General features: G+C 36.2%; 1 protein-coding gene across 3 annotated transcripts in view; it reads left to right on the top strand.

The window, feature by feature from the left end:
- The first annotated feature begins 1753 nt into the window (after positions 1-1753).
- XIRP2 (xin actin binding repeat containing 2) overlaps positions 1754-23582 on the top strand; it is a 72476-nt gene continuing 50647 nt past the window's right edge. For 2 of the 3 annotated variants that reach the window (XM_012440635.2, XM_012440634.3), the window contains exon 1: positions 1754-1945. The gene's annotated coding sequence lies outside the window, so the exon portion shown is untranslated. The remainder of the gene's footprint in view (positions 1946-23582) is intronic. The other variant, XM_012440636.2, reaches the window with a different exon arrangement.

Here is a 23582-nt window from a genome sequence, read left to right as displayed (position 1 = left end):
TCTTTGAGTAATTAACAACCTCTCCAAAGAGTAAAACCACCATAAGCATCATTAGCAACTATATGCAAACATAAGAATGAAATTGACTACATTTTTATTGTAGAATCAATCTCCTCATAATTTAAATTGAACTATTGTGATTTCAGATCCAGTACCATTTTATTTTGTATATAGAAAAATAAAGTAATAATTATTCATTATGTAAATGTTATGTTGGAGTAATAACAATGTTAAGTATATTAATTAATTTATATGTATTATTTCATTTCTTCTTCACAACACCAAAGGAAAGTTGGTCAACTTAGTTCCATTTAGTCACAGATGAATAAAGTGAAGCTTAGATAACTTATGAAACTTGCCCAGGTCACAGAGTCTGTTACTATTAAAGCTATGTTGAAATCCTGTTATTTAAATCACTATTGTCCAATAGACCTTTCTGCAATGTTGGAAACATTTTATATCTGCACTAATACATAGCTACTGTCCACATGTGGAGACTGATTTACTTGAAATGTAGCTGAAGAAATAAATTTTTAATTTTACCTAATTTTAATCAATTAAAATTTAAATGGCCACATGTGCCTCATAGCGATCATACTTGGAAGCACAACTCTAAATGGTCTATACTGGCTCCTGGCCCTGAACACTTTGTGGCGAATATAGAACTCTGTTTCAGAAACTTGTTCTTAGAGTTAATATGCTAGAATATCACTTCTTGGCCTACTTTTAACAGAAACCAATATTGTATATGGAAAAATGTAATATACCTACTGATTTTATTAGTTAATAATATAGTAAACAGCTTATGAATAGGCATTTTATATGACATAAAAAGTATATAGGTCAGGTGTTTCTTTAGCCAAAGGACAATTTCCTTACTTTATTTGAGTTTGTTTTTAGACCACACCACACTAGGAAAGTCATAGAAGGGAGGAAAGATAAAGGAAGCTGTTTTTTTTCTATTTACTGAGAATGTATGAGATGTTGACATTTTTGAGCTAAATAGCAATGCTCACTGGGTTCTGGGTCAGATTGGCAGCGTGTACTCGGTAAGTCCTGGCAGCAAAGAACATTTAATATGATTCTTTCAAGAGCATGTGAGATGACTCCTTTTCCCTGCCTGCTCTTCCTCATGCTGATTGATTTAAAGCTAGTATTAATGAGCAGGACTCACACCACAAGGGTGCTCTCTATTCTCTCTAGAATGTCTTTCCACCATTCTTCCTTGGCTTTTTTAAACTAACCCGGCACAGTCTTTACTTAAGTTAGCACTGGAGTAGCATTTTGCTTTATATGTGAAGTCTAACAAAACAAACTAATGTTTTACGTATCTAGGAACATTTTGTCAAAGAAAAGCAATGTGTCCTCTTCACGAGAACCCATGTTAATTATTCCACCAGAATAAATTGAAACTTTTTCCACCTGCTTTATTTTCATATTCTTGAGTCTTAAAAGACTGAAAGTTAAAACAAATGCAAGTAATTCTGGAACGTTAATCCCTCCATTTCCTCATTGGCACTGGTTCATTTGTAGACTTTGGACAGAAGTTCAGAGTTGGCTGGTGGTCGTGGCTGCGGAAGGGAGTTTGATTGACTGCACATGTGTTAGAGCCATGCATACATTACTGAGGACACTATGAGGCAGAGTGGCCTCAGAGACACTCGTCTGAAAAGAGTACTTGACTCAGGCCCCACCTATACAGAGCTCAGTTACTAAAAATAGGTGCTAAGCTGCATCCTTTAGACGCTCTGCTAAAATAAATTCAGCCGTCCCATCTACTTGCTTGATAGACCCTTCAGTGGAGCGGGCCTCCACTGCACCCATTGCTTTCAGGGGACTGGGAAATTTGCTGTATATGAAGCAAGGGAGGAAGCTAGTCTGTGAAGAACTATAAAGATTTAGGATACTTCCACAAACTTGGGGTTAAACCTAAATATCATAAAAGGTAAGTGTAATATAGTCGGTGACTATATGTCTGCTTCCTGGATTGTAAAATGTTCTTGCTGGTTATTTAAGGTCAATGAAGACCATAGGTCAAATTGTAATCATCATAAAAGAAAATATCCAATTGGATTTTGCCTTTATGATGATATTTAGCATTGATTTAAACGGATAAAATTTAGAGCTTCATATGTTAATCTCTTGGCAGAATAGCGTTTTTCATATTTAATATTGAAGAATAATGAGCCAAACTTGATAAACAGTCATGAGTTAAAATTATACTTCAACTTACAAGTAGAAGGGAAGGCAGAGAAAAAATTAGTTTTTCATTTGTGAGCAGAAATGGAATGAATATATTAAAAAATATAAATCGTATTTCGTGGAATTTGTCGAGAGAAAGAGTTTACAACATTTTCAGCTGTTGCAGCTTGCTCAGAGAAATGCATGAAAATTATCCTTTTCCAGCCTTACTTTGCTTTTGTGGTTCTTGCTCCAGCCAGAGTCTCATCTCCTCTGGGAGTATTACTGGAGTAAGATTAAAGAATCAGGTTCTTACATGTTTTGCAGAATTAAGAAAAGCACTGCCAGTTGGATCTGCCAGTCCTAATTATAGTAACTACAACCTTAAACAGAGAAGACTGAGATTTTACTTTAAAGATATCCTGCCCTATACACTGTTTCAAATGGATTTTTGTTTTCTGTCTTCGATTGCCTGTGAACACCTTAATTTGGTCCTGTCGTGTCTTAAGTTTTTAGATGTTAGAGACTGAAGTGATTTGGGAGAGACATTTTAACAGAATCTCTTAAGATACCAACTAAAAGCAAGGACACTTTAAGATTACATAATACAGGGTTTAAATTTAGCCAGCTGGTGCTGAACCAAAAGATATTTTATTTTTACCAATGCTCTATTTGGTCACTGACAAGCTGTAGATTGTTTGAATTATTTTAAAATTTTATGTGCAGTGTGTCAAAGAACAGGCAAAATATTTACCTTGGCGACATTCAGAGCCATGAATTTTAATATGAAAGAGCACCTGTTTTGAGTTTTAGAAGATAAGATTATTGAGTGCAAAAGTATTGCGTCAGAAATGAGAAAACCCTGAATTCTATACTTAAGTATTTCTCTGCTCCTCTGCCTAATTTTTGCGTATTTTTTCTTCTTGCTAGCAACATGTAAACTAACAACTAGACCCACCCGTTTCTAAAAGTCAGTCCTCATTTCAGATGCCTGCACTATGGCAAAGTACCAGTTGTTTGGGAAAAATGCAGTCTGGAGTTTGGGCTAAATATTTCTGCTTTCATCTCATGTTGGACACCTTTAAGATATAGCTTCCCTCAACCACCTGAAAAATAAAATGAGACATTCTTTAATGATCTCAGAGGGCTTTACCTGGGAAAATGTTCATAGAAAACTGTCAGTTCAGACATCATTTTTTCTGTGATTACAGTGGAAGAGCACAGTGTTGCCTTTCTTCAGCTTTAATTTGGGGTTAAAATCCCACAAAGTTCATGGATAATGTACTGTTGTTCACAGTTGATAGCTTCCCTCTATTCTATCAGTTCCAGCCTCACTTTACCTTTACCATGTTTAAAACTTTCTTCACCTTAGTATTCTTTTTACTTACTTGGTAAAATACTACTTACAATGAGGCAATGTGGAGTTGGACACTCCTTGTAACTTCAATACTAGGAACTGATATCTCTCTCTCTCTCTCTCTCTCTCTCTCACACACACACACACACACACACACAACTCAGGGTATTAAAGAGACCATTTTGTAAGACTTGTTTGATTGCTAGGAGTCATGTCTAGATTTAGTAATTCATAAAGCAGGGCAGACACTTAATAAGTGCCCAGCCGTATAATTCCAATATTTTTGATTAAACGATCTGTGAAGACAGAACTTAATTGACATTATGTTGTCTTTTTTATTTTCTTCTCACCTCCTCTTATGAAAGCACTGACGTTACACTTCGAAATTTAATTAAATTGTAATGCATTTCTTCCTGCTTCTGAAACAAACACTTGCTCATTCAAATCACAGGTTCATCCCTCACAGAACAGTAACTTCACTTTTTAAATTAATTAACGACTTGTTTAGAGCACTGATTTATTCCATATAGGTGCATGTTGTTTATATGACTGTGTGGCATGTTGTGTTAACTGTTTCCTGACACTAATTCTAATATTAAGTGTTGTGTCTTTTCCAACATTAACCAATTCTCCAAGTCTCTGACACCAACAGGCTGTCATTCAGTTCTGATACTAGATCTGGGGCTCAGCGAAGACTCCACAGGTTGAAGGCTCAGTCCCATGAGGCTGCCCACTTCAGAAGACAGCCACTAATGGAGTGCCTAGGCCACTAATCTTTCTGCCCATCTAACTAGTGATTAAGGGACCCTCACAACCCCCTCCTCAGATAATTCACTAGAATGGCTCACAGAACTCAGAAAAGCATTCTATTCGTTATTACTGTTAGAGAGGAACAGACAAACGGAAGAGATGCATAAGGCAAGGTGTGGTGTTGAAGGGCAGAAGCACACAGCTACCTTGCTTTCTCCTAACAAGCCATCCCCAGCACCTGGGTGCGTTCATCAATCTGGCAGCTCACCAAGCCCTGTCCTTTAAGAGCTGTTATGGTGGTTTCATTACATAAGGCATGAGTGATGATTAAATCATTGGCCATTCCTGATTGAACTCAATCTCCACCTCTCTCTTTTCAGAGGCCAAAGATGGGGTTGAATGTTCTAACCCTCTAATTACTTGATTGTATTTTCTGGCAACCAGCCCCTATCCTGAAGCTACTCCCCACCCCTACCCCCAACTCCTGGCTACCCTGAGTCATCCTATTAGTATAAAAAAGTTATTCTCACTCAAGAGACTCCAGGGTTTCTATGCCAGAGAGTGGGGACTAAGACCAAATATGTATTTTCTTATTATAACATACATTATTATGACATATATTATTATGTTCACAATATGGTCTTCTCCTTTGAAATGCTACCTATGAACTCCAGAGTAAACATTCCATACTGTTTATTCTCCTAGTCATTGGAATCCACCTCTTACAAATTTAACTAAACTATTTTTTCATTTGTATAATATAGTCAGTAAGAGTATAAAAACTAATGAAATTAGGCAAGAAAAGAGCAGGTTTTGGTTTCTTTAAAAAGTTGAAAATCAGCAAATGCAATCAATTACTTGTATCAGTTTTTCACAATGACAGTGTGCCATATCTAATAACTCTTGGGGCTTTGTAGTCCTAAATAATGGCATAAAAATAACCTGCCAGTGATCAGCACAGTAGGTAATCCACATTCCTGGAGGAGTAGTTTTACTTCTTCAAATGTTTCAAAGATAAAAGAAATGTTTTAGCCAGTCATGGTGACTCGTGCCTGTTATCCCAATACTTTGGAAGGCTGAGGAAGGCAGATGTTTTGAGGCTAGGAGTTTGAGACCAACACCATCTCTACAAAAATATACAAAAAATTAGCCGAGCATGATGACATGAATGCCTGTAGTCTCAGCTACTTGGGAGGCTGAGATGGAAGGATCACCTGAATCCAGGAGGTTGAAGATGCAATAAACCATGATCATGCCACTGCACTCCAGCCTGGGAGACACAGTGAGACCCTGTCTCAAAAATAAAAATAAAAAAAAAAAAAGAGAGAGACCTCAGTGAGTAGCTTGTTTAATGCCTTCAAATTCTAGATTATGAAAACTGAGGCATGGGAAGACTAATTAGTAACTCATACGAGGTTTAAGCACAGAGAACTAGAAACTAACTCTCTTGATTTATGTTTCTGTAGTTCATGTCATTCATGTCATTTTTCAAATCTTTGTGCTATACGACCTCAATCCAACCCCAGCCCACTCCCATGACTCCGGATACACTTCCAAGTTTATCTTGTAAGGCCTTATTTTTCTTGCAGTAGCCTTTTGTTGCTTTTCATTTTACATTTCATATTTCTTTTGAAATTAGGACAAATTGTGGAAAAGGAGGCCTATCTGCATATTCTGTTAAAACTCGAAAGACAATGACTGGTTTATTTTTAAATTTTACAAAACATGTAAATGTGTTTATCTTTGTTAGCTGAGATTCTTCTGCCCCAAAGCCCCACTTTCATCACTGGACACGTCACTTTTCCCTACTCATTTTTTGGTAGACATTCAAGTAGATCTTTGTCTTTCACATTTTTTTGAATCATATGCAGACTATATCCTTGTTGCCTGGTGAATCTAATGCTTTAGATATATCTGGCTGTTCAAAAGTAAGCAATTGCCAAATTGCTCCAGGCATGCGTATGACTTAAAATAAATGTAAGACTGAAAGAGATTATTGTGGGAAATTTCTCTGTTATTCAAAGATCCAATGCATCTTCCCCCAAAATCTGAATATATCTGCATGGATATTTCTAAATGAGATAATTTGGTAGTTATCAACATAGAAAACCTTTTTTAAAAAGCACGTATATCACCAATTTTAAAAGCACAGTCTGGCATCGGAGTTTCAAAACATTTTCTCAGGGTTTTTCGTTTCAAGTTTAATGTGGACTGAAGATCAAATAATGTTTGAATAGCAATATTATATTATAATATTTTTAATTCACAGGAACTTAATTGCATTGAAATAATTGTAAATAGATTTTACATTATAAGGTTACTGGGTTTTTGAAAACTATGAATATTAGATTTTGATAAGTAGAGTCACATTTCCCCCATTTAATTGCATTGCCACTTCATGGGTAATTTGTCAGTATCTCTGTTGTTGATTTTATGTGTATTTGCTTTCAGTCAGAACTCACCTAATAAGTCAGCTTTATATTATCTAACTAGTAAGCCATTGTGACAAATAATTAGCCATTTGTAAACAATGATAGAACTAAGTGCTCCTGGGAAACACTGAACTGTTTTCGTAAAGCTACAGATTACTCTTTGGTTTGTGTCTTGTGAGTTGGAATTTCTTAACGTGGACCCAAGGGTCATATTATCAAGTCTGTATATTCTGGGAAAAGGACAATAAAATGAGCATGTTCATGTTATTGAAGTTCTGTCAATTCCAGTGGCAAGCTTGATTTAAAATCCACTGCCTCTGCTTCTGCGGCATCCAGAGTCATTTTCCTGGGCACTGCATAGGGTAGAAGTCAGCTACTAGTGTCGGTTCTGGCAGCAGTTTCCAACTGGAACATAAAGAATGGGACAAGGCAGGCACTGAGGAAAAGCAACTGGCAACAGTCAACAGCTTGATCCCGCCCAGTTTTCCTCTGTAGCATCTCAGTTTGCTCAGAGAGAGCACAGAACTTCATTAGAGACTTGACTTCACTATGCTAGTCCTCTGAGTCCTGGAGGACTCAAAAACATTCATTTTTAGGAATGGAACTGTACCAGTGCATGCCTGCTTTCAGTCACTGACTCATTTTGGAATGGAAATAATTTCAAGATTCATCATCCCTTCATCATCCAGAGCTGGACAACAGCCACAACTTTTACTATGCAAAATTTCGGAGAAACAAAATTTGGAAAGCATGAGTTTGCATTTAAGTTACACCCTTTTGTTTCTTGAAAAATCTGGTTCAGCTATAGCAGTTGTCAACCCTAAATTACTATTTATAGTTTCTAATATTCCACCTTTTAAATAGAAGCAATAAGTTGCCTCAAGCTTCAATTTTCACCTCTTTCATTTACTTCACAATTTCAATCCAACTATTCACAGCTTCTTGACTTCATCCTTAGGTTATGTTATTACCATTTATTTCAATTATCCTCATATATACACAAATGTATATGGATGTGAATATGTGTGTGCATATGTATATATTCTTTCCTGTAAAGTGTGGTGCTGCCTAAGCTTTTATATTCTCCATTTCTTTCATATTCTCAAAGTCCATTTGGATGTTCAAAGAATGATGACTAGCCCTCAAATAACAACCAATAATCACAATATCATCCATAATAACATCTCTTTTTGCTCTTTGTTAACATTGAGTAGAAAGGCTGGGCATGGTGACTCACACCTGAAATTCCAGCACTTTGGGAGGCTGAGACAAGTGGATCACTTGAGGCCAGGAGTTCAAGACTAGCCTGGCCAAGATGGTGAAACCCTATCTCTACTAAAACTAGAAAAATTAGCCAGGTGTGGTGGTGCGTGCATGCCTATAATCCCAGCTACTTGGGAGGCTAAGGCAGGAGAATCGCTTGAACCCAGGAGGTGGAGGTTGCAGTAAGCCAAGAATGTATCACTGCACCCCACCCTGGGTGACAGAGTATGAGACTCTGTCTCAAAAAAAACCAAAAACAAAAACAAAAAACTATTGAGTAGAGATAGTGACGCAGCATCTTGTAAATATTCATATTGAGAAAGTGTCAAACAAAATAATAATAATAGCACAAGTTTCCTATAGGCTTATTCTTCCAGGGGTGGATATATAAAAGGAGTTCCAGAGGTTGATACATAAATTTTCATTGTTGGTACCATCTTTACATTTCGTTTCGTTTTGTTTTGTTTTTGAGATGGAGTCTCACTCTGTTGCCCAGGCTGGAGGGCAATGGCATGATCTCAGCTCACTGCAACCTCTGCCTCCCTGGTTCAAGTGATTCTCCTGCCTCAACCTCCCAAGTAGCTGAGATTACAGGCCATACACCAACATGCCCAGCTAATTTTTGTATTTTTAGTAGAGACAAGGTTTCATCATGTTGACCAGGCTGGTCTCGAACTCCTGACCTCAGGTGATCCACTCGCCTCAGTCTCCCAAAGTGCTGGGATTGTAAGTGTGAGCCACCACACCCAGCCCGTCTTCACATTTTGATCAATCCTTAAAAAATTAGAAAAATTTCACAAATAATGTGCTATTTTTCTCTTTCTCCCATTCCCCTTCCTTCTTTTTTATTTCATTTCTATTGAAGACCTTTGAATTATTTTCTGTAACCCCAGCATTATAACCAGCCTTGAAACGTATAAAATGTTCTCAGTTGACCAGAATCTCAAAAACATCATCTCCTAGAGCCAGAAGAGGTTCCAAATAAACTCCACAGAACACTACAGGAAAATAGAAAATACTGTCAGGTTAACCCTGACTGGTTGAATGCAGACTTTGGAACCAGACTGCCTGGGTTTGAATTTCATCTCTTACATTTACCTACTGATTGACCTTGGGCAAATTAACAACTCTGTGCCTCATTTCCTCATCTGAAATTAGAGATACTAGTAGTATCTATCTCATAGACTTATTTCGAGGATTAAAGGAATTTATCTTTGCAACGTTTGAAAGCATTTGTCCCTGGCACATAGTAAGTGCTATATAAGCTTTCGTTATTAATACTACTACTATTATTATTATATGAGCATCGTGTAGCATAATAACTATTATCAATATATCCCAAGGAGCAAGATAAGAATATAAAGTACCATGTTACCCTATATGCTGAACATTGAAAACTGCAGCACACTAAAAATTGTTTCAGAGAGAAACCTGTCTACCTGATTTAATAGATTGTTCTGTTGTTAAAAACACCCTTATCTTTCACAGATGCACTCTTCATCTCGAATTAAATTTCTGTCCTCTTCTGGAGTTGTAGAAAGCTATTAATGCCCTCTTCCTAGTATAATCATTCTGACACTTGAAACAAATAAACTTTCTCTTATCCTTGGTGATGGAAACATCACATTACTTCAAAACACTGAATTCTTCAACCATCTCAACCCTAATGACTCCAGTCTCTTTTCTGACAAGACTACTTACAGCCACATTTTAAACCTTGTCAGTAATTTGACCTAGTTCTTAGACTCTCGAAATATTCTCTCTGATCACAGCTTTCTTTCTTCTATTTCTCTTTCTTTCTTACATTTCTCTTCCACTCTCTCTTTTCAACTGCGACTGAGCTTGATCTTCAGCATAGTCTCCACGTGCTCAGCATGTCCTGCACACCAGCCCCTTCCACCTCTATTTACTTCATCTGGCTCCACGTCTTGAATCCACTGTGAAAAGATGGAAGAAGAACTCTTACTCAGGAGCAAGACACTGAAAGATGGTTCTGTGGAGACCAGACTGTTTATTATGGGAATCTGAAGCAGAGAGGGCAAAGAGAACCCAATAGTTGAAAAGGAAGCAAAACAATCACAAGCCATTGAAATGGTGCAGTGCATCAGGAAAACCACAAGATCAGAAAAGAGTGGGTATAGGGACAAGAAAGGATGGCGCCTGCAATGGATGAGGGCATACGTTTCAAAACAAAGGCCGGAAACGATTCAGATGTGTTGAAAGCAACTAACTCTGGGCTGCAGGAGCAAGTTTGAGAGTTTAAAGCAGGGAGGCTAGACCTAATGCCCACTTGGCCAGGGCCCTTTGTTAGCCCAGAGCTTCCATTGACCCCCCGTCTCACTCTGCCCCCAATTCTGGCTAAATCCACCAAACTGAAAACCAATTCAACATTTTCCCATAATGTGCTACTTTTGCTCCCATTCCCAGGCTGCCGTGTGTGTGTGTGTGTGTGTGTGTGTGTCTGTGTGTGTGTGTGAAAGAGAGCACGAGAGATTCATAGTTCTGCACCTGCACATAAGCTAATACTCAACATCATTTTACCCACCTTTAACTGACTCATTATTATACATTCATCATTTTTCCTGACAATCTCAAATGTTCTCTATGATAATATACAACTGGAAAATTAAAGACTGGAAATAAGTTTGTGGGTAATATTTTTAAGCCGTGTTAAATTTTAAAAGTTTTGGCAACATAATTTAGAGATTAAATACTTACTAGAGATGTGCATTGGGTATAATACAGATGAAGCTGAGATCTGATGGAGTGTGTGTGGTAAGACAAAAGAAGGAAGACTGGGGATGGAATGTTGGACACTATACATGGTTGGGTGGCAAGAATTGTGTGTGTGTGTGTGTGTGTGTGTGTGTGTGTAGACTGGCCACAATTGATGAGTGGTATTTGTGTGTCTAGTCACTTACCAAGTCTATGCTCAGGTTTGACACTGTAAAGAATGACACAGAGAGTTCTGCAAAGCATCAGCATTTTGCATTTCTCCTTCTTTGAGGCTTTCTGTAATGGCAACCTAGTGTAAGGCTCAGTGAGGTTGGTGACATTTCCTGAGGGCCTGCACTGCTGGTGAATAGGACCTAGGGCTTCGTGCTGCATCTGCTTTCCTTGGCAGGCTTCCAACTCAAGAGGAGTACACTGGGACATCCTGAAAACCTACTGAGATCTTTTTCTTAGGTCCCACAAAACTAGGAGGATACTGCTTCTGATTAACTGGTCCTCCAAAGAAAAATGTGACAGAGGTGGGTTGGTTGTGTGTAGGTATGTGGGGGGAGTGCTGGCAGGTGTTTTCATGTTCTGTCTGTAGTTAGCTCACTGGGCTGCAGAGGATAGGTATTTTCTTCTTTACTGAAATATGACAGGAACATGAATGTATTTGGAATTTTTTAGCTATAACATTTCTAATTTCTTTGTGCAGCTATACAATAACAGGAGAAATTTTGGCAGTAGTTACATTTGGCAGAAAGCCCGAAATTGACTGGTTTCACTTTCCAAGCAAATATTTTTGCACAGTTCTAATTTTCACCTGCTTGTGTGGTGCCCTGCCGAGACTTTTGGGTGAAGTGCTGAATTTCATTGTGGGAGACTCACAGGTTTACATGCAAGGCATTTATTTTTGCTCCCTCCTGGGAGCTGTAATCCCAACTCTCACATAACTTCTCAATGTTGCTTAATAACTTCTATTGCATAATTTAAAGCTTGTTTTCTATACTTCACAAAAAAGTAGGAGAGAGAAAGTAGCAAAATCTGCTAATGGGAACCATGAAAAGACAGGCATCAACTTTTGCAATATTATTTCAAGACAAATTCATTCAGCAAATGCTTAATGGGCACCTGCTGTTTATGTGTCAATATGTTAAACATTAAATACTTGTGAAGTTGACCATTTTAATCTCAACCATCAGTTTACTTCTCAGTGGTCTAGAAAATTTAGCTCTAGATAATAACAGAAATTTAATAACCAGTTCTGCAAAAATATTAGGGAAGGCTCTGCCACTCACTATTAGGGAACACACAAGCATATCATTTTTGAAAATATTTTCTATTTTTCCCATCCTTGCATGTAAGGATCCTGAAATTAGCATTTCTGGCCACTGTGTGGTGGCCAACCTTCCATATTTACAACTTCTTCAAAACTGTAAAAGCCTAGTTTCATATGGAATTTTACAAAGAAACCCAATTGCTTTTTACATCCCATCCCAACTTTCCTTCCCTTATCTTCTACTACACTTGACTTTAAATACCATTGGTGTAGGAAAACTTCTGTTTGCCAGTGTTAAATTCTTTGTTGTTAAATTCATCATTGATGTATCTGTCTTAATGTGTATGGGAAAAAGCAGATTTCAATTTGAATCACATTTAAAGGCTGATTTATACACTTTGCCCTTTAAAAACAGGAGTGAAATGAGCAGCATAAATGAGTTCTTCCATGTATGGTGCATTTATAGGATTAGGTTTTGAATCTGAGGGAAAAGAAACAAATGCCTATGCCAAATTTTTAAAGATAAATAACTACAAATAAATTAAGGGATGATGATACAGACTAATTATATACTCCATGTGTATCATAAGCAGGGAAGACTATTAAATTACTTCCACTCTTTGAACTGTTCCCAGTACCAGCATATCATCAGGAATCTGACATCATCTCTTTCTTTTGAAATTATGTGCTGCATTTATGGGCAAAGGGTGTTTGGGTCATGTTACTGGTTACAGAGGAGAGTAGCACTGCATCCAATTGCATCAGAGTTTTGATACATTAAAATTATTATAGTTTTAATATTTACACATTTGTGTTCTAAGCTTTTATAAAACCTGTTTAAAATGTATACAACATTTTTCAGTGTCCCTTAAAATTATGAAGGAGAGGAATCAAAATGCAGTTGTGAAAGTACAAATATATGAACAAGATGCCAATTACTTTTTAATTTAAAGCACATTAGAAGAACATGAAGCTTTGATAAGTATAATGGTGTCAAATGTGGATTCTTAATATTTCTGCTTATCATTAGCCAGTTAAGTAGACATTTTATATTCCTACCCAGGCTGAAGTAATTAAAGGCCACATTGTTTTGAAAGTTTTCAAGGTTTAAGATACTATTTTTCAAAGTACATCACTGCTCTGAAAGAATGAATTTCCTTCCAGAAGAATAGTTATTCACCAAGCCATTTTCACTTTTCTCCTTGATTGCTTCATTTTTCCAAATAATGTTCAGTAAAGAAGGTATGTGGAATTAGTGTGGCTTCCTTTCTTTGATCAAGTCTATCAGTCATTAGGTTCAAAAGAAAAAAATATCAAAGAATGCTGCTGTTTGTGGACTTACGCAGAGAAAGCATTTTAAACAAAGACTTATGATCATTGAAAACAGTTTGTGTGAATTCAGAGACTGATTTTTCTAAGGCAGAAATTTGATTGAATTAAATACATTTTATTATTCAAACAAAAAGTGTGATTAGTAGGAGAAAAGGTGCCAGAGTGTCATGTATAAGTTGGTGAGAGTTGAATCTGATGATCTGGGCTTTCTTTTAACATTCTTTGTCAAAATAAATTTCAGATGTTAACCTTAAAAGAGGGATGAAAGTTGGGATGAAGGTAAAAAAAGGAAGCTTCTAAAACACATTCAGATACCTCTAGTTCCTACAGAATGCTCTTAGCACAAAAAATATTTAAGGTAACAATTGGTAAATGATTAACATTCCTACCTCTGTGTATATTCGAACAACTTAAAGATAAGCCTGCCAGGAAGATATTTTTCAAAGCCGCAAATTATTAAAGCTTCATCTCCATTACATTACCATGGAGTATTTTTTGTTCTATTGAATGCCAACAGCATACTTAGAATTAAACAAAACAGTTCACTACACATGACCTGCTTCATACGGAATTTTCCAAAGCCTATGAAAGACAAAAGTTGATCATTTTAGGAAAAAGATTTTAAGCTAGAATGCACGGGTCATCCCCATCTACCAATGCACTGCTTTGACCCAGAATTAAATCACTTTCTGTGTATTCTGGAGGCCCTCATGGCTTTAGGGGCACTAGTGGATATTTTAACCAGTCCCTCTGAGGCACGCACACTTGCTATTAATCATAGACTGAGCCTGCCTAGTGTCTCTCCATGGCTGAGGGGTGAGCACATTTGCTTGCTATTTTTCAAGTTTTCATTCTAGCTTAGACAACCAGAAAGAGGATGAAATTCTCCCCACAAGGTCACTGCCCCCTAGTAACTAAATCACACATAAAGGAGGATCTGGAAAGCTAAGAATCACAGGGGAATCCTTTTGGGAAAAGGAAAAGCACAAAAAAGCGGTAGGAATGAAAAAGAGATACGTTCAAAAATTAGGATCTGAAAAAGAAGTTATGTCAAAGAGGTAGCAATTCTATAAGAAACAATTACATAGAATGATTTGAAATTTTAGGATTTTCTAAAACAGTGACTTTAGAAAGAATAGAATAGCAACTAATTTAAGGAGAATGAGTATTGAAATTAAATAGAAAGGAGATACATATTCAAACTAACCAAATATGACAATGTATTTATATTTAGGAATTTTCCTCACCATGTAGAGTTTTGCAACACATGGGTACTTAGTAGAGCCACAGCAGAACTAATCATCAATGAAGGGTACAGTTTCCTTCTCTTTGCCTTTGGTAGGCAGCCGCAGAGCAGCAGGGACTTAAAGACTGGCCTAGTAATCACCGGGGCTGGTCCAGGTCAGGATCAAGGTTCACTGTGCCAAGTCCATTGCTCAAAGGCCTCATGTGAAATTTTTAAAAAGTGAGCAACTTTGAATGACGATTTCATGGTTTTACCTAAAAAAAGACAGAGCAGGAAGAAACGTGAGGAACCATTAAGGGGGTCAAGGTGGAAAGAACTGATCTGTCTCTACAGCGTGATGTGCTAGGGTGATTTTCATGAACTTTACATTTTCAGTGGACTTCCATGTTCCTTGTAGGTGAAAAATTGGTGGTTGATGGCCTAGTGCCAAAACCACAGATGGACTAACACTTTGCATGTCATATACATTCATAAAACCTGTTATATTTATCTTTTTAGAGATAAGGTCAGATCAATACTGTATTTCTTCAGAATCTTTCTAGTGTTATTCTTTTTTTCTCTCTTCAAGTGGAGCATGACTGACTATAATGGTGATTAATCTGTCTCCAACTCTGACAACTGTGCCTAGCTAACAGTAGATGGGAAGTAGATGTTTATAGAATGCATGACTAAAGCCCTAAGAGGAAAATGTACCATATACCTGCCAGGTGTGGTGGCTCATGCCTGTAATCCCAGCACTTGGGGAGGCCAAGGTGGGCAGATCACTTGAGGTCAGGAGTTTGAGACCAGCCTGGCCAACATGGCAAAACCCTGTCTCTACTAAAAGTACAAAAATCAGCCAGGCGTGGTAGCAGTCACCTGTAGTCCCAGCTACTCAGGAGGCTGAGGCAGGAGAATCAATTGAACCCAGGATGCAGGGGTTGCACTGAGCCGAGATTTTGCCACTGCACTCCAGCCTGGGTGATAGAGTGAAACTCAGTCCAAAAAAAAGAAAAGAAAAAAGAAAAGGAAGGAAGGAGGAAGGAGAGAAAGAGAAAGAGGGAGCGAGAGAAAGGAAGAAAGAACAAAAGAAAGAAAAAGAAAGAGAGAGAGGGAGGGAGGGAGGGAGGAAGGAAGGAAGGAAGAAAATGTACTATATACCTTCAGTATATAGCTGTGATGCAGATTGAGACAAGGGGACATTTGGATGAAAGGGCACCACCACCTCCCATCCCCTGGGGCATAGTAGATCACCTAAAAATGAGACCAGTGTCCCCTGCTTTGCATTTTCCCTTCTTTACAGTGAACTTTATTCCCTTCTCTGTTCAATTGGACCTAACCTTAACCCCTTCTCAAGTTTGATCTCTACAGTGACCAAAGCAACGTAGCTGAGGAATTTGCTTTGATTTCTACTTCTAAACTCAAGCTTGCAAGAATGAAAAAGAGCCACTTGTAGCTATGGGAATTCAGCGTATTGGTTTCCCTTTGATTTATCCTTAGATTATGCTGAAGTCAATGTCTAGAAAGGATTTATGTTCATATATTCAGGAAGCAGAAAAGAAGTTTCACATCCTTAATTAAAAATCTACCTTGAAATAAAAATGTTATATTTTAATGAAAATACATTTACATGAGAGACTGTGTAGAGTTGAAAGTTGTATGCAGAAATACTTGAAATCAACTTCAGGGTCAGCTACTTACTATATATTATCTTCTGAGCATTACTTCCTCATCAGTAAAATGGGAATAAACCACCCATCAGATATGGTTGTTATGAGAATTAATGGGATAATACATGTAACATGATTAACACATTATATTCATTAACTGATAGCTATCAATATTATAGTGTAATATAAGTCTGATTGTACTAGAGAAATGTCCAACAAGAGACTTATGCTGTAAAAATATGCACCATCTATAGGCATTTAATGATTCTAATTTATTAGACTATTTCAATGAAATTTAAGTCATTTTATTCAATTATTGATTTTTTTAAACTGGCCAAATCTCTAAGCTAACCAATTAATTTAAAAATGTTTAATAGCAGTATGATTTAATTTTCATATATATCCAAACTAGCAACATTTTTATACTAATAATTACCTGACTTCTGATTAAATTTTCTTAATTCATAACTGCTCTGGTACCAGAAGTACTTCCCATGAGATGATAGGAGCTGCAAAAGACAGAGGACATGTCTATAGAAAAAGAAGCGACAGCAGTTGGAAATAGCAGTCCTATTATACAGAGAGATTAGAATCTAAATGGACACTTAAGCTGAGTCTTATCGGGTAGGCGGGCATTTCTTCTTTGGGACATGAAGTGTAACTTCAGAGATGGCTCTATCATGTCATGGTTTGTGTATTTATGTGTCTTTGCAATTTGGGGAGCTGGAACCGAAATATGCCTTTAAAAGTATCTAGTATGTAGCAATTTGCGACTTGGACAGACATATGTATGTGTACAGTGAATGTTTGTGTCAGCGTCCTATTGCTGCTGCACCAAATTACCAAAATGCAACAGATTCCAATAGCACTCATCTATTATCTTACAGTTCTGGAGGTCCGAAGTCCAAAGTGGGTTTCACTGGGAAAAAAGTAAGGTGTTCGCTACACCAAGCTTCCTCCAGAAGATCTCGGAGGAGAATCTGTTTATTTGCCTTTTCCAGCTTTTAGAAGCTGCTTGTATTCGTCGATTTGTGGACCTTAGTTCTACCTTCAAAGCCAGCAGTGTAGAATCTTCAAATCAATCTCCTCACTCTCCCATTTCTGTCATCACATCTCCTGTCTAACTCTCCTGACTCCTTCTTTGACTTATAATGAACCTTGTGATTACATGGAACCCACTTGGATAATCTAGCATAATCTTCTCATCTCAAAATCCTCAACTTTAACATATCTGCAAAATCCCCAACTTTACCATATCTGCAAAATCCCCTTTGCTATGTAAGCTCACATATTCATAGGTCCTGGGGATTAGGATGTGAACATCTTTGGGGGACCAATGTTCTATCTATTACAATGCTGAATTTTGTCTTCCTTCCAGTTGCCTGGATTTAAAGGATCTCTTCCAGTATATGGTGAACCAGGAGATACTAGCTAGTAGGGACTTAGTAAGAAAGTGAGAACTAATCCTTTTTATTAACACAGGAGATCTTCTTTTGTGAATGTATAAAGCCCAAGTAATCAGATGAATGGATGGATTTTTCGAAAGGTGACACGTACACATACAATAATAATGCATTTTGGGGGAATAGGGTCATAAGGAGGTTAGTTTAAGAAATTGAATCTGAGTCACTGTGTTCATTTGCTGGAAAAAAAATGCTACAAGATGGTTTTTGTGCTTACTTCCACTCATTTTTATTCCCTCACCCTTCTTCTCCATGTTTTTTAAGAACTCTGAATTAATGCAGGACTGTGCTGTAGACCTCCTTTCATTTTATTCTCCATCTATTTATTTGTTTTATAATATTCAAATGAGGATAAGAATATATAAAACTCAAATTGATTACAAATTTCACTTGGCAGTAGCATTCTGAATGCTTAAAATGAGATGAATTTTATTATTAGCTGAGGGATTTGCAAATATTAAGAATTATAGAAAAATTTATTCATGCTGATGGCTCTGAGCCTATGATACGTGTATTGGTATGATATCCTGCACACAAATCCAAGCTGGGTTATAGATCATGTATTTAGGTTTGACAGAATTTAGTTCATCATTTTCCCAATGTAGTTCTAAATCATTTTTCTCAAGAACTAAACAGCTGAGTTCTTCATAATGCATCTAGAATAAAGTAGCAAGGCTATTGATGTGTCTTGCCTTCTTGAAGCCGGTATCTATAATAGCTTCAGCTTTGCAGCTTCCATAGGATTCACCAGCACACTTTGCCTGGTTCCTAGGTGGGATTAAATGAGGCTTCTTACGTCGGTTTTAGCAAATTTCAAAGAAAAAATAATAAATTCTGGTTTTTCTGCTAAACAGTTTAAATTATTGTTAACTTTAGAATTTATTTTGTGTCACAGTTAGACACTGAACTAGCCATCTGGGAATATTATGGATATTTTTATTGTATATGCAGTATGAGTCGGTTCATAACAGAAAAAGGCATCTCTTTGTTGTTTCCCTCATTTGTTCACTGGGCATAGTGATTTTGTTTGTTGTTGAACACTGGTCCTTCTTAAGAGGTAGCATCAGAATTGGAGTTGTTACAGAGACTGAGGCCAGATTGCTGAGCTTCCTTTCCCAGCTCAAAACTCACCAGCTGCCTGAACTGGTGTAGGTTTTAGAAACTGTCTCTGTTTCCTTTCCTGTAAAATGGAGATAAAAAATAAAATAGCCTCTATCTCCTAATATGATTGAGAGCATTACATAGATTAATATTCTGACACATAGAAAGCACTTTATACATCTTTACGATGAATTTCTCATTTGTGAATAATTCTTTCAGGTCCTTTATCCATTTTTCAATATTAGCACTTTTTTTCTGGCTCATGAGTGTTCTTCGCTGAAACTAAACGTGTATTTATTATAATTATCCTTTTCCAATTTTTATTTTCTCTTACAAATTTTGCTTAAAATATTTTTACTTTGAATTCTTATGCTTACGAAGTCCAGTTGAAACCATTTTAAGAACTGCTTCTATTTCTCTAGAGATTCATAATTTAAAAAAAAATATTTAACTCTTTAGCACATCTGGTATTTCATCCACAAAATGCTGTGAGGTGGGGATCTCAACATTTTCCTCAAAATTGTTACCCAATTTTCTCAACACAATTTGTTGACAGTGCTGTAGTTTCATCCCCTTTTGCATCTTTCCCTGTAACACGTATTCACATGGCCAACTCCTTCAGGATCCCGTTCAGATGTTCTACGTTTCAGGATGCCTTTCCTGACACGTGCTTCACTAACTATACCCCGGTGGATTAATGTCCTTGCTGTAGGCTCCCAACTCAACTGGTACAAGCCCATTACACACTGGCTGTAACACCCTGTCCCTCCAACTATACTGAAAGCCCTGAAAGATAGTGAATGTATCTTATGCTTTTTGTAGATAATCAATATTTGTTTCGTGATAATGAATATGAATATACCTTATCAATTACATAATTACATAAACCTAATTAATTGTATAACTATATAAGCAGATAATTCAACTTATATACAATCATATAATTCAAAATCATTTATTTTTGAACTTCCATTTGGCAAGATGTAGAAAGATACGTTAAAGTCACCCACAGCTATTATTTTCTCATAAAGGTTTTCTTTTCCTTGTTACTAATGGCGTTTTATGTTGCTGTACTGTGCTAATCAGCATGTAGCGGTCAACAGTTATTCCAGCTTCATAGTGAATGGTATCTTTTAGATACAGAATGGTCCTCTATCTCATTTAAAATATGAATAATTTGTTTTTAAGGATACTTTTCATGAAAGTAGCATAGTAATGACAACTTTTCTTCATTTGTTTTTGCCTGGTAATTTTTTGACCAATATATTTTTTAATTATGTTGTTTGTTTTGTATCTATTTATTGCACATTGTACATCATTAGGTTATTTGCCTTCATCCTTCGATGAGGAGTTTGACCTCTGATTATTTCTATGACTAATACTTTTAATTATAAACAAATAAATGTAACTATTTATTTTTATGCCTGCCTTATTGTTTAGGTATTGTATTTCGAGGGCCTTCGTTTTCTTTTGGGTTGCCTTTTGTTATTACATGCTCTGTGTTTGATTTTTTATTGCCTTCTCACATGGTTATCAACTTGGACTCATGTAAACTCTGGCTCACAAAACAAAAATTTCAGTAACCGGTAACTGGTTCTCTAATTCCCTTTGGTGTTTGGCATCATAAAGGAAACATCTAAGGATATCTGAATGTTGTTTTTTCATCACAGATAGTCTTCATGTGTCTGGATAACTATAGAATTCTTCTTTTTCCATGAACTTAAAATGTTCACCAGGATTTGCCAATATGTCAGTATGTTTAAATTAACTTTATTCCTGGGTTGTGGTAAATATTTTCAATCTATGCCCAAATTTCATTTTTTGCGCACTTTTTCTTCTAGTATATCTTATTTCTTCTACCTACTCCCCGACCCTTGCACTGAAATGCCTGTAGTATGGATTTTACTCTGTTCTCCATCTTTGCTGTATTTCCTATTGCTGCTAGTATGCTATTGATTTTCTTTTCTATAGCATATATTATCCAATTTACTGCCTTTGATGTATATTTTAATTCTTCAAAATGTTTGAATATCTTTAGTTCTTTTCTCATCTTTGGCAAATGTCTTGTCTTCTGACTTCACCTGAGCCAAGTGTCTGCTATAAATCAGACATGGCCCATATCAGCCTCACAACCCAGACACTACCAAGTGGTCTCTGAAAGCAATAAGGAGTTCAAAGTGCTTTCCATTTTATTCTGTAGACTTTTGCATTGTCTACAATGGGAAGGCAGACGGGAAAAGAAATGAGATGACTCATACAAATTTAAACCATGTTTAAGCCCCTTTTAAAGCACCAATATTAATATATCTCTCTCCTAGTACTATCAATTGTATTGCTACACAGTCGTCCTTTCCATAAGACTATCCACAAGTACAATTTAAGAATATCTCTCATATTTTGAAAGTAATAAGAAATTTTTACATTTAGAGAATGTAATGAGATGCAATCTGGCTTTAGAAATAAGATCATGACAAAGCTGTTGGCCTTGTGAACCCAGACACAGTAAGTGTCTTCTGCACATATTTTTTCAGGCTCTGCCTGTATTTTTGAGCAACACATTGACCCTAACTCTATGTATCAAGCCACTGATGTTTATTTCCAAATTGTAACTCTATGAAAAATTTAGGATCATATTTATAACTTAATTCAGATTTTTTGATAATTGCTTAATGGGAAATGATAGATTTTCCACTTCTTAATGTTGTAAGAACATATCATTTCTATAAATCACTGAATTCCAAATTTGGAATTTCCTGAACAGCTAGTTTAGGATGGTTCATAATGTATCTATCAATACTCTTTTTGAAATATCTCTATATATTAATCTGTACATATTCATAATAATTCTTTATCTGATTGTATAATTTGTAAAATTAGGAGAAAATTCTAGAATGTATTAATTACATTGACTATTCCTCACGGTTTTCTGTCTCTGACATCTTACTAACTTCAAGGAAACACAGAGGGTAGCTAAGCAATCCTTTCTGTTACGGACTGCAAACGTGAATAATTGGTCGAGAAAGGAAGTGTTCTGCCCTATAAATATTGTACTAATGTGTGTTTTTTAAATGTTTTAAACATGGACTCTCCATAGAAAATAAAATTCAGGAAGGCATAATGAATTTTTATAACCCGGTTAAATTTTATTGATCAATTTAGTTTGTGTCTAAAAACTGCAGAAGAAAAGCATGTTTTGGGCTTGAGAAAAAAGACCTCTAGTCACACAATTTCTCATGGTTTAAGAATCTAAAAATAGGCGTAAGTCGGAGCTATCCATAGTATATGACTTTTTCTATTATATTGAAATTACAATGTAAGTATTTTTTCTAAGAACCTCAAAACCCTTATAATAGACATTCTTATATTTGATATCTAATAGTTGCCATGATAATAGATTGTATTTTTTAGCGTTTCATCTTCTTCCCAAGTGATTCTCTATATGTTTTTTCTGCTTAGTATGATGTATTTTATTACACAAAGAATGAATATTTTGAATAGATTATATATTATTTTCATATATGTGAATAAATGCATGCTTTCTATATTTACTGCACAATGAATTCTAAGCCCACCTACACATTAACTCAAGATTTGGGAGAATTCACTGAACTTCTTTAGATTTTGGATTACTCATCTGTACAATAAATTACCTCTAAGCCTTAGAGGTGAAAACTTCCAACAAAATGATTTATTGATATTAATATTTATGATGCTTTCTAAGAGTAATAGTCATTTGAAAATTTAAATTTTCCCTTCCGTTTTTTCACAGAGAACTTTAGCCTTTTAGTTTGTTCCTTTCCTGTCTGACTTGCATAATTAATGGTTTTATCATTCCCTATTTTTCCACAAGTGTTGTATGACAATAAACATTATTTGTTCTCCTAAGTCTGCTTTCTCTTTAAATAATACCATAAACTCATTTTATACTGCTCTTCAAACTCAATTGCATCAAGCCTTGTGGAATTAAGTATTATGAGGTCAAGCACCTCATTTTCCTCTACATCCCCAAGGAAGGGGCTTACTTGCGTACCCTAAAAATTTACATCAGGTGTTATCAGCTATGGGTGCACTGCATTATAGTAGACTGTGCAGGAAGTATCACCTCATTTTTCAGATTAATAAATTGATAGACATTGATTAGAGGGTTAGGAAATAATATGGATACAGCCTATTGGTTCAAGGTAATTTTTGTAATCCAACACCCTACCTGAGTATGCAGTCACTGATAGGGGAAAAACAGGTGGGGTGGGAGCAGGAACAGAGAGAGACTCTTTTCTATGATCATCCGAAATGGCCATGAGCAATGGAATCCAAATATCTCAATACTCAGGCCACTGATTTCTTTTTGACAAATATTGTTGGGCATTTTGTCATTAAAAAATGTTAAAAGTCAAATACTTGAAAGAGAAATACTATTCATAAATTTTAGCAACAACGACAACAAAAAGCCTGACCTATTAAGATTACCAAAAGAATGGCATCTTTTATGGATAATACAAGGAATAAAATTTATGTTTTAATGTGCAAAAATTTAGGGTGCTATGTTCAACAAAATCTATATGACATTCATTCACAGCAAAGTAAGAACAGCACAGTTGAATGTAAACTGAATTCATCTGTGCTGATATATAATCCACAGGGAAAAATAAACAGCTTTTCCACAGCATGTGAAAGTCTTTCAGTGATTGTTGGGAATCTCTTTATCAGAATCAAGAGGAAGAGTCTTTTTATGGCTATGAAGTTTCGGATGACAGGTGAATTTCAAAGATAACTAGCATTTGTTGTGAACATAATCAATGTTGTGCAATCAGCATTAA

This window comes from Aotus nancymaae, unplaced genomic scaffold (genome assembly GCF_030222135.1).
Source record: "Aotus nancymaae isolate 86718 unplaced genomic scaffold, 86718_ANA_hifiasm-v0.15.2.pri h1tg000029l, whole genome shotgun sequence".
Classification (NCBI taxonomy): domain Eukaryota; kingdom Metazoa; phylum Chordata; class Mammalia; order Primates; family Aotidae; genus Aotus; species Aotus nancymaae.
This window is presented reverse-complemented; position numbering and strand designations above follow the sequence as displayed.